This window comes from Apteryx rowi, unplaced genomic scaffold, assembly GCF_003343035.1.
Source record: "Apteryx rowi isolate R43461 unplaced genomic scaffold, aptRow1 scaffold_9, whole genome shotgun sequence".
Classification (NCBI taxonomy): Eukaryota; Metazoa; Chordata; class Aves; order Apterygiformes; family Apterygidae; genus Apteryx; species Apteryx rowi.
The window spans coordinates 3,170,065-3,182,812 of record NW_020451204.1 but is presented as its reverse complement, the minus strand read 5'-3'; positions in this window follow the sequence as shown (position 1 = coordinate 3,182,812).

Below are 12,748 nucleotides of genomic sequence, written 5' to 3'. Positions count from 1 at the left end.
TTGTTTTGGAAGTCTCTGGGTTTTTTCCAGGCCTTTTCCAGCCCACTGGTGGGGCTTGGCTTGGGAGGTAGGTCCTGCTAGACAAAGTCACCCTGTAAAACAATAAAAGCTGCAGAGATGGGCTGGGGCCTGGCTGATCAGAGAGGATTAATGAGCAGTGTGGAGAAAGGGAAGGCATCTCTCTAAATATAGAATGAGTCAAACATCTCTGGGGAAGGGAGAAGAAAACCTGAAGCAAAAAGGAGGCGTTGACAAGGTACCGTATGTGCTCTCAGTCACATCCTCTCGTTGTTTACTCAAGCTGCAGGGATATGAGCAGAAGCAAAACCTGATTTAGGTCACATAAGCTTTTCTCTCTGCTCAGTGCTGGAGTCAAAACATCCCTTGGGCAAGAGAAGGAGGAGACAAGAAGCCGGTGCATCGTCTGGGAGATCAGATCAGACTTGATACGCATTCACGGATGGGCGATGATGGCATTTCTCCCCGTTTGAGTGCTCCAGGCAGAGAGTGGTTTTTACATCTTTCTAAATACAGCCTCTTTGTGGACCTCGCAACATGCTATTTTGGATTATCTGAGACATTATTTTCATAATCTTGCAGCTTTGCATAACTAATGAACTCTGCTCTCAGCATGTTYTGCAAAGCAGACACTAGCTGACAAGGAGCTCCCTAGGTTTATGCACCTCAATGATGACGGGCATGGTTTAGTTACTCATCGCCCCCTCTTCCGCCCACACTACCTTCTCAATGCATCGTTTCTAGGCTCGGCATAAAACCCTTTGGACTGTTAATCCAGCACGGCAAGGACCTATCTACATCTCCACTTTTGTACAAGGCCCGGCGCAATAATGGTTCCACCTTGGTCAGCCTATAGGCACTGCCCTCAAAGCTTAATTAGCCTCACCTACAATTTGCTGACTTGAGTTTCCAACAGCACCAGAGTCCTTGGAGGTACCAGCAAAATCAGGGTGTTTGACACCTCTGAAACCTGCCTGCGAAGAGCAGCTGGAAGGGGACATGCCAGGATCCCATTGCAGATATCCCCAAGCTCCTGAGCCATCTCCCACCACTTAGGTGTGCAGAGCTGGTGGGGCAAAATCCAGGTCCAGGAACACAGAGGTGCCTGTCCTCAGACATCTGGGGCCAAGCTACCAGCTCAGACTGACAGTTCAAGTGAATTAACTGAAAAAAATACCCTTTCCAGCAGGAGGCCAATTTAGAGATAGGTCATATGATCAGCACTGCTATTTGCCTGCATTGGGGCAACAAAAAAAAACGAAAAGGAAAAGGAGACTTTCAGGCTCATGAGCAAGCAGTGGGAGAGCTATCCAAGTTCTGCCCGGCCATAAATTAAATACGGGCTTGGCCTAAACCATGCAGCATGCATCAATTACTGGCAATGACTACCTGTGACACATAGTTACATCCTTCCCCTCGCCGATGTGCTCGCTGCTTCCCCTTCCTCCCCCGTGCTCAGAGCCGCAGACCTGCTGTTTCTGTTTGAGTTGCTGTGCTGCTTCTTGCCTCTTAGCCAGCRCCAGCCAAAAATGCAAATCTCAGTCACTTCTTCCATTCACCACATGTGAGAAAAGGRCTCCATTTAGTGAAGGCAGCTGGTAACTACCCACAGCTTTAAATRCTGCTTCCTTCAAAGCCTCTGTCTCCAGAGTTTCTTATTCAGGGGAGGAGTCAAGCCTGCATGCTTTCTGCAGGCTTTATCGGAGACGCATAGACAGAACTCCCATAAACTCAATCAATCAGCCTTATCGCTTAGGCTGACTGCTGCAAACTTTTTGTCAGCTCAGCTGAGAATTGAGCAATGCAACAATTAAACCCTGGTTGGCCGCTGAAGGAGAAGCTGCAGGCTTTGGCCAGCTGCAGCACCTGCCAGACAAGCTGCAGCTCGTAAATCAAAGCATCAGCACTACTAAATGCAACATGGAGAATTTAAAGATGGGGTAAATGCCCAGTTCAGGCCCCAGCTGCAGGTTCCCCCTATGCTTTGTGACTCCACTGATCCATTGTCCGCCCTACTAGAAGACATGACTTCTGCTGCAATCCGCCATTCCCAGCAGATCCAACACTGTGAGGTAGTGACAGGAGTGGGGTAAGAGTGTTTCTGGATGGTGCTCAAGGCTGATGAACCTCGTGGGAACTCTGTTTGCTCAGGATTGATTAGTACCAGGCCTGGGGATTGCAGAAAATTAGCAATCCATAATTTGGATGGGGGGAAGAAGGGGGCCCCGGGCTCCGAATGGCAGGGAGGATGAGCTGGCATCATGACCGTCTTCTGGGACGTGTTCTGGGGATGTCTGAAAGCAGGGTGGACTTCACATTTAAACGCTGATTTTTGATGCCTTTCCTGTGCAAGTTCATTGGCTGCTCAAACTAGTGGACTTCCAGGCAGGCATGTGACTGTTGCTAAATGTTATGACAGGGTGTTTCACCCAAAGGATGTGAGATCCCTCCAGAGACCAGTGAAGTGTGCACTGAGATCCCAGAGGAAGTGAAATGAGACAATTAATCACCTCTCTTCCTGTGCCTTTTCTGGAAAAAAATAAGCCAAATTAGGCTTTGGACTCCAGCAGAGCTATGCTGAATCCACTGTGTGACCTGAATCCTTTTCTGACCTTCTGGCTCCTGAGATGCTCTGAAGAGCATGTGACACTCCCAAGAGCAATAATAGTAATAATAAGAATAGTAAAAAAAAAGAATAATACAACTTTTCCATCAGCAAAGGCACCAGCCTGTCTTGGGGACAGCCAAGGAGCTTCGTGAAACTCCCCCTGGCTCCAGCACATAAGTGCATTCTGGTTAGCTTCCGAAGTGGTCGTTCCTTGCTCCGTACCTTTCAGGTGCCAGCAGAGTGGGATGGATGCCTGCAACCCGCTGCCACACTTCAGAGTCCCATGGCACTTCGGGGGATGAGGCAGGCAGGATGCGACCATCTGTCTCCAGCTTTGCTCAGGAGGGCAATGCCCTTAAAATAGGGGAGCTCCTCCATGGAGCTGGGCAAAACACCAGCCAGGGAAAGGCATGCTTTGCCCACCTTCCTGGCTCACCAAAACCAGCGCGCGGCCAGGAGCAAAACAGGTTTCTATCCTTGCCTCAAAATGCTGTGAAACAGGCAGTTTCCCACACCCCTCACCATCCGCAGAGGTGGCCGTTGGGACTTCGTTTCATTCTGAGTGTTGGGACTTTCCCGGGGCCCCAGCAGCCCAGGCCCCAATACCAACATAGCCCAGCATCCTCCTGCAAAAAGTTTCAATTTTTGACAAACTCGCACTTTCAGCTGGAAAAAAGCTTGTCCCTGACTCACTTTGCCTTCTGACTTCTATCAGCAGCAGAAAGGGACCCGCAGCCCTCGATACACGCCATTCCCATTCAGATTAGTTGCTCCAACTTCAGGCGGCACCGCTATAAATAATCATAGATAGCGCAAGAAACCAGCTCCCTGACAGTTTTATTTTCTGCAGGCATGACCAATCCACATTAATTTAATTTGCTCTTTGTGCATATTTGCTTTGACCTCTTGGTTAATTACTTGAAATAAGATGCTACTGGCTTTCCACCCTGCAATATATCTGTTTTGCATTGAATGTTTCACTGCCGTGCTGAGTCTCACCGGCCACAAGCAGAGGTGATGACAACCCAGAGCAGCTCAGCTGAAAGGACTGCAGCTAATGGCATCTATCTAGGAGTAAAACACACCTCATTCAGCAAAGGGGACAAGTGCTGGTTCTGCAATAGCTATTAGACTCAGCTGCATCCTTCAGTGGTTTTTTTCTTGGTGGTAAGGCCTTGTAGCAAATGTTCACTGATAGTGAGTCGATAGCAGATTCCTAATGGAAAGCTATTACTCAGGCAGAGGGAGAAAAATTATCAGTGAACAAACAAAACAAACAACTTCTAGGTGGAAATCTGTGTAAGAGAGAACAGTCGATCTTGACCCCAGCATTTGTGCACTCAAGTCTTTAATTTGACTGCCTGTAGTTAACACGGATCTCACAAGCGGCCTAACTTTTGCAAACTTGCCTACAAAACAGGGCTCAGACCTCCCATGCAGCAGTCCCACAGATGTGTACCTATAATCACCTATACAAAGCAATAGAGAGATGTACCAGGTGCTTAATATGTCACCTGATGTTTGCACAGGGGCAAATTCAGCACCTTTTGAAATAGATATCCAATTTGCTCTTGCACATTAGCATTTTAAATATTGACTTCCTGGACAGTATGTATTTGTTTAGCAATTGCTTGTATTTGTTTTTGCACTAGCTTCAAACCATAACCTGCAAGAGATGCGGAGACATGAGAGCTCCTGTTATCCCTCAGYCAGTGAACAGACTGGACATTGCAAAGGTGTTTACTGCTCCTCGCAGACACCACGCTTTGCATCAACTCCAGCTGTGCCGCCAAAGACGAGCCACGAAGCCCAAGCCTCCCTCCCGGATTGACACATAAACCCACTAGCCCAACAAGAAAGGGAAATGTTGTGCAATGCAGTGTTTGCGCTGGCGTTGTGAAATACCAGAGGCTTCAGACTCCCAGGTTGCACACGCAGTATGAAAGCCTCCCAAAGAAGCCGGAAAACTCACGTTGCAGGCTCAGACGCACGACTGAGATATTGCAATGGCGCTCTGTCAGCCAAAGCCCAGCTGCCCAACACGTGCGTGGTCTCATCCTGTGGCAAGCATGCAACAGTTCAGCTCAGCTTACCCCTCACATCACCGCTGAGTCAGACTCTCTGCAGGCAAATCAGCTTCACAGCCATAGCAAAAAGTGCCTTCCCCTAATGCCAGGCTGGCCGACACCCTCGCAGGCCTTAATTGCCCTGCTGTTGGCACCGGTCCGGTCCTTGCTGGACCACAGAGCAGCCAGCGCTTGCAGGCAGCAGCAGCTTTGCAGTGAGGCAGCTTCAGGAGAAAGCAGCCGACTGCAGACACACTCAGATCAGCTTAGGAGATAGGATGGCAATTAATACCTGCATTAAAACTGCCAGGGACAGGCAGGTGAGCTTTTTCTTTGAGCCTAACCTTCCCAACCTTTTGGTCTGTCTGATGCATTTCTGGGCATCCATCTCAAGAGGTTTCAAGAGATGATAGTGAGTGAGACATCAAAGCCACCGCGCTGAATCAGAGCCGCAGTTCCGAAACCGTATCTCCATCCTGCTGGGTCTCCTGGGAAGTGCCTCAACATGACCTGTTGTATGTGTAACGCATGCTTTGAGCCCACGTGAGATAAGGGGAATGAAACCCTCATATCCTGCTTCGTGAATGACGAAGGACAGGCCCCGATTCTCTGATAAGTTATTGCTGCCTTATCCCCCAGCATTCCTGCAAATTAATATGGCATGGTGTTTCTCCAACAAAGGACTGTTTTGTCGAAGAAAGGCCAACAGTGTGTTGAAATATCTTCAGTTCGGTGGGGTGAGGACTGAAAAAGAGGACTTCTCAGCACRTTGCTGGAGGGCGAGGGATGCTTGAAGCTGCTGCAGGGCAGATGTAGTTGGTAGATCTGCTTGGGCCAAAGATGCTGCCATTCGGCCATCTCCGCTCAGTGAAAATGGTATGTCAGTTCGCTGAGCCACTCAAGGGTCCAAAGGAACTTCCACCCCATTTGGACAGGAACATATTTTTATTTTTATTTTTATTTAAATGTAAAAGAGAAAACCTCTGGTGAACCAAAAGCCTTGGTTTGCAGCCAGCTCTAACCATGAGTCTTGAAAACCCTTCATTACAACTCTTCAAACTTAATTCACTTTCCTCCCAGTCCCTTGTGTCTCCAGGGTTTGTCGACTCTTACAAACAATTTTATGTAATGGCCGCATATGGACTTTTCTCACCTCTGTGCAACAGATCCACTCATGGGTAAAAATATGCCAGAGGAAGAGACTTGAGATTAGTCTCTGTGTGGTGTCCATCCTCAGAAATACTCACTATAAGCCTACATGCTGGTTTAGCAAGTCTGGAAAGGCATCCCTGTCATTATTACAAATTAATTACGGTGAATATCAGTGTGTTATTATTTTATTATGCCTTATTTAGACAGCAGCCAGTCACTGCTAGATAATGTATAGCCAAACAAGAAAATAACTTCCCTGCCCCAAGCAGCTTCTAAAAGGAGGGCTAGACTCTGATCGGCTGATTCACACTGATGGGTCTGGGTGTCAGAGTCGAGGTGTTACTCATGGCCAGAAACATAGCTAAGAATGCATTCAAATAGATGGTATTCTCTTAGGAAAAACTCAGAAAGAATATTAGAAAGTTGCAGCAAAGTGCTGCCTGGAACTGCTTTGGGATTTTGGGGGGTTTGGGAAATGWCTCTGACACTGTAGACAGGTACATCTCAGCTAGTGCAATCCTCCTTCTTCAGGAACTTGCCCCAGGGACAACCCCCAGATCCCTTCTCTCACCTTTCTCCGGTAGGTTAATGACACCAGCGCAGGCCTGAAAAAGCTGACATCTAACCCTTGTAGCCATATGCCAGAAGCTGGGCAACAGGAGCTGATGATGGTGGTTGAGCAATTATTCAATAGGCTAACAAGCAAGATGTCTGTAATCTGTCAAAGGATAAAATGACTCCTGGTGTACTGCACAAGGAGGACAGGCTTGGGAGCCAGAGTATGTCGCGGTCCCTGGAGCACCACCAGTGGGAGAAACTGGAAGGAAATGAGCCATTAACACCGCACCATCACCCAGAAATCTAGGTCGATGGTGTAATTCACCTCTAGAGTCACCACTGAGGACAACACAAAGAAGATGGGATGAGCAGGTGACCATAGGAAAGCTGCAACCTCTTTCTCCTCCTTTCTTCCCCCAGGGAATCGGTGCCTTGGCATGACGAGTCGAGGCTGAGAAGGACCAGGAACCAGAGATATGCACCGTGACATTTGCCTGTCCATATGGCCATATCCTAAGCACTCTGCTCCCAAGGGAGGACAAAAGTATTTTTAGGTACCCCCTGCCTCTCCAGAACCCACACATCGCCTGCCAGCGAGAAAGCGTTCTCCTCACTTCATCCGGAAAAGGCAGCTCTGCCCACAGGTTGGCATCCAGCTTTGCTGGAGGCATCCAGTGCAGGCTAACACTCTCCAGTCTGGTTTGGATGACATTTATCAAAATGCTGGGTTTTCTTTTTGTTGATGCTGACTCAGTTGTTTTGGTGGATAAAGGCAGTGAAAGGCAAGACCCAGCTCTGGAAATACCTTCTCATAATGACCAAAATCACGGTTTAATTGTGGGTTTTGAGCTGCAACTAGAAACATCTGGATTTGGGGCTGTGCTCATTCTTCACTCCAACATGGTAATTATTTGTTAGGTCTTAATTACTGCTTCTCTTCATGGCTCAAATTCAGCCACGCTTTTTGGTCACAACCTTTGTTGCCATTCCTTTCCACTTTTATAACTTCTGGATCAGGTCACCAGATGGTATAAAGTTCTGCCAACATGTATTTCAGTATGAAGAGTCCTCAGATACTTGTTGTGGCAATAAAGACCAAGGAATGTTTGCTATTGTCTGACTGTAGGATTGGATGCAATACAAGTTTCCCTGGTAAGAATCTGTATCTTGCTCTGGAGGGAGAAGCAATTCACAAAGCCTGTGTGACCTTGAAACTTCTCTCATCATGATCACTTCAGATCAGGCTAGCTCTGCAGCTGAGAAATGTGTGTTGAGTCTTCTTAGACTTACAAGAAATGATCTTCTCACCTTGTCCACAGACTGAGTGGCCAAATGCATCAGTCGGGTTTTGTTTTGCCTCCCATGAAGCGTGCCAGAATCAGCAACCCCATTTGTTATGCTCTGAGGTTGCAAACTAGTTTGCCCATAGGATCATGGAAGATAACAGTAGAGAAGATCTGTCAAGGCATTTAGCCCACCATCAGTTGCTGATCAATTTGGAGTTGCAGGGTCCTTGAGGCGTGGTGGCAGCTCATGAGGAAGAGACGAAAAGGAGATCTGAGGCCTGGAAACATCCAGTATTTCAGTGATTGATTCCTAGGTATTCTGTTGCTCTGTGGACTCTACCACCTCTGCATAGGAGCAAGTTCCTTGTGCTCTGTATGGGATCGCCTAGTAGAGAGATCCCCAAAGGACTGTAGAGAGAAATTCAATCCTCTTCTGGAGTTAGACAGTGAAATTCAGATCTAGCCAGAAACAGAGATCTCCTTTCATCTATCAGCCGGGTATTTGGAAGTTACATCTCCATCACTAACATCAGCTGCTCCAGGGAGTCACCCCTGGCCTCCAGCGCTGCTTGCCTCCACGCTGCCCTGGGCCAGCCCATTCCTCTAGGGCACAACTGTGGCCTTGAGGCAAAACTATTCGTTTTTTGAATACAAAACATTCAAAACTTTATTCATTTTCTGGTAACAGAAACAGAGATATGGTAACAAGCTGAACTTGGGGCTTATCAAGAAAAAGGCAGCCCTGTATGCTTAGAAGAGGGGTTTATATATAACACTGATGGTGATGGGGTATCCCGAGGCCAAATGGCTGCCAAGGAGGTGAGCTGTGGCCATCTGGCCATCGAGTGCTTGGTGTGCTCTCCAAAACACTCCTGGGTAGAGCAAAGGAGCAGCTCTGCACCCTGCTTTCACCCAAACCCTCCTCCCTCCACCCCATCGAGCATCGAGGTAGCAACCCATGGCCTGATCTCTCCCCGGACCCAGTAAGAGGCAGGCCTGGGCTGCCTGCACCTCCCTGCAGCTGGAAGGATCCTCCTGCTCYTTCCTGGCTTTTTTCTCCCCCTTGTCACCAAGGTAACCCTTTACACAGACAAACCCAGCCTGGTCCAGCCATTTCGGCAATGTCCGGGTGGCTGTAACCCTTTCTGTGCYGTACAGCCGGTGCGTGGATCAGCTCTGGGTTTTTCCGGAGAAAGTCCCCAATCCTGGAGAATGAGAGGGTCGGGAAAGGCTGGGAATGTCACCACCTCTGCCAGACTCCTCACTTTTTAACATTTGTGTGTTTTTCTGGTCCTGCAGGTCCCTGGGTTTCTATATGCACATGCAGCACGTTAACTTTTGTGTGTATTTGCACATCACTGTCTCTTCATAAAATCCCATCGACGGATGAGGCACAGACTCCTGTTTCACGCTGTGCAAAAAGTTCAAGGCCCCAGAGAACCCTGATGATATTAAGGTTTTGCCTAAATGGAAGGATTCCCTGCAAGCTTCCTGAGAGCGCAGCAGGAGAAGGGAAGGGTTAAATCCAGATAGCACTTGTGAAATCTCAGGGGAGGAGGGGAAACAAAGCAGCTTCCTTCCAGCCCGGTGGTTAGACAGTCCCTGGGTCCAGTTCATCCCTCAGCCACCCAAGGTCCCCAGCCCCCCCAGCTCCAAGCAGGGACCACTCTGGGACAGACTCCCCCTTCCCCCTGATGCTCCTCCACTTTGGATAAAGCACTCCCAGGGCTCATCCTCGCAGACAAGGCCCTGACGTTTTCCTTTTTTTTCTTTCTTTTCTCTTTCCTTGCTTGCTAGGCTGCTTTCCACGCAGAGCTTTTGCAGCTTGCTGGTGGGGCTGCACCAGCAGGCAGCTGAGCACAGGCAAGGGAGGGCCCCGCAGGTAGGGACAAATGGCCAAAGGCAGGCAAGGACTGCAAAAGCCATTTTTGGAAGAAATACCCCAAAAGCACATTCTGCCAGGACRGCGAAGGCAAGCTTCACTGTGGCTTGTCCTGGCTCTGCAAAATGAGGACGAAGCTCCWGGTGCCCTTTCTCCTGGCTGAAAGCCCTGAGTAACCACCTCAAGAGATGTCCACATGATCTCAGTGACCATGTGTTTCAGGTGGAGCAGAAATGCTCCAAAAAAAAAAAAAAAAAAGGTTCAGTTTGTTCAGCATCAGCCTGACCCGGTGGCAGGACTTTGTAAAGACATAAGTGGCTTTGGTTCAGGGAACCTGAGGTGTCCCCGTGGCTAGCGGTCACTACGGCCCAGCAGGGACAGCAGCAGCCTGCTCTTTCAAGGAAAGCCAGGAGAGAAAACCTTGTGTGCCTCTGCCAGGAACAGATCTACTCTGGGCACGTTAGGCAGGGAAATGCACTCGGAGAACCAAGACTGGCTGCTGTGGGAGGCGGCGATGATCTTGCAGAGCCAGGTGATGGTAGGAGGGCTCAGCCCACGCGCGGGCAGGTGCTGAGCTGCATGCACACGCAACACCCTTTGCAGGTGCATCTCCCATTGCTGGCAGCTGGCAGAGAGCACGCAATGAAAACGAGCTGCTAAGAGCCCACCCAGAGTCCCTCTCTGGTATTTTATCTTATGGCATAAGCAGTTCTTGCTTTTATGGATGCTTTATTTCCCTGAAGTGTGGATGTGCTCCTTTAGATTAATTTCCTGCTAATCCTGCTCTCTCTTAGGTTTGGCCCTGTCTTGTAGAAGTCTCCTGTGCAAGTGACTTGATGCAGAAAGGATATGGCAAGTTATTTTGTGCACTAAGKCTGGAGAAGGGCAAGGAGTGTGATTCAGTACAGACCTGGCGTCCTGGCTCTCTGCGGGCTCCCTAGCCAGAAGCCAGAGCTGCCGTGCCTCCGTTTCTCCGGGATGCTCCTGCTCTTCTGAGTGTGTAAAGCTGGTGCACGTTGGCCACGAGGAAAGCAAGGAGTGCATGTTGCCACTAGCGTGTCTCGGGGCACAGAGCCTGGCCCCAGTGACAGCAGGGACCGATCCCCCCGCTGGGACCCCTCCAGGCTGGCACAGGGCATCCAGCATTGCTGATTGCTGGGGTTGCTTTTCCTAACTATTTCCCTCCCAGAAGGATTAACCCAACCTTTAAGGTCTCACCTGAGTCATCCCGTGTGGAGAACAACCGGTCTGGAAAGAGGGGGCAGATCCTCCACAGCAAATAGGTCACACCTCAAGAGGATGGAGATTCAAAAGCAAAAGCACGTGGCTGGGGAAGTGACACAGTCTGATTTCTCAAGTGACCTGTGATCTGGAAGAAAAAAAAAAAAAAAAATGAAAAATCCATGCTTATATTCAGGAAGCTGCAAGGGGCTGTCACAAAGTATCTGTCACCAGATGGCTATTGCCAAGTGACAGCTCAAAGGCAGGCACGTTCACAGGCAGCGCGGCCAGTCTGGCCCTTGTTGCTACACGCGCCAGGTAGGAGCGGGACTGCCGAGGGGGAAGGATGCTCTGCAACACTCGCGAGGACAACGCGGGGGCTGCAGAGAGACATCGCCCCGGTGGTATTAACACACGGGGCTTGGGAGGATGCGAGCAGGTCTGAATGCAAACCAGATGCTGGTGCTGGTCGCACAGCTACTGCCCATCCCTTTTTTTTCCTTCCTGATGTGTCCTCTTTTATTTGACAAAATACACAATATTTTTCAAAATACACTCCCTGTCACTGGGGTTTGGGGAAATAGCAGAACCGTAACGTGGTAGGTTTTCCCAGCTACTCCTAATAGGACATCGCGTGGTGGGAAGCCAAGGTGCACGTGGCCAGGATGGGCACTGGTGAGCCTCCTGCTGCAGCACAACTAGACACGAGCCGCTGACTCTGCTTTAAACCCTTCGTCCGACTTTCTCCTGCTCCAGCTACCGCTGGGCACCTCCTGCCCCTTGCCCGGATCAAAGCATATTTTCTATATTTCGGTAGAAATATATGCGCTGCCAGGATTTGTTTGGTGTTGAGAGAGTGCACAAATAGATTTAGACCCCAGGGACTGTTGTAAATCTAAATAATTCCCATTGGGTCCCTAAGGCATCAGTTTCCCCCCGCAAAGCAGCCCCGCAATACCCATTTCTTTTAATTTTTTTTCTTTCGGGGTGGGGGAAAAGAAAAAAAACCCTCAAATCCCATGACGTGATACCAGTCACTCCCCAGCCGGAGGCAGGTGAGCCTGGTGCCGGCTGCGCTTCATACAACATGTAGCGTTGTAAAGGTTTGCCCACAGTTTATTTAATCCCCTGCACGTATCAGACACATTCCTGAGCCATCAATCAGAGCTGAGTCAGCCAGCGTGACTATTCTTTCTTTTTTTTTTTTAGCAATCACAAGTTCCCCAGACTTGTTTGTTGGCATTGGCTTTGGCTTCTTTTTTTTTTTTTTTTAACTAAAACAGGGCCTGGTAAAATGACAAGGAGTTGTCTGTGAGCAGAGAAATGCTTCTGCTGTCAAGGGTAACCTTTAAAGCCGCCCTGCCTCAAGGAACGTCTCCTCTCTGCAATGGCACAAAATGTATCATGGAAAAAAAAAAATAAATAGGATGGAAACTCGGCGAACACAAGCCTGAATTCCCACTGCTGCTCCGGCAGCGTTCTCCCGGGCCGTGCATACTGAGACCAAGCAAGGCTTTCCAYGCTATTTCCGTGCTGTTTGAGCCAAGCGGGCGGGAGCGCGTCTCCACGGGCATGTGCACACGCCGGAGGGCCAGCGCAGCACCCCAAGGCACAGCAGCGCACAAATCCAGGGCCAACATCCTCACCCTGCTCCCTCCTGCTGGCAGGCTCTCGTCAACCTAGATGCTGGGCGAGCCTGCTCCTAGAAAACAGGAAGAGGGAAAACTGAAATCTGTGCCAACCCTACATGGGAGCTGAGGCTTCAGGAAACTCTGACCTACCAAAGGTGGTCCCGCAGGATGCAACGGCCACTGTCCAATAACTCACAGACTCAAAAAAAGGTTGAGGTTGGAAGGGACCTCTGGAGATCATCTAGTCCAACCCCCCTGCTCAAGCAGGGTCACCTAGAGCACGTTGCACAGGACCCTGTCCAGATGGCTTTTGAATATCTCCAGAG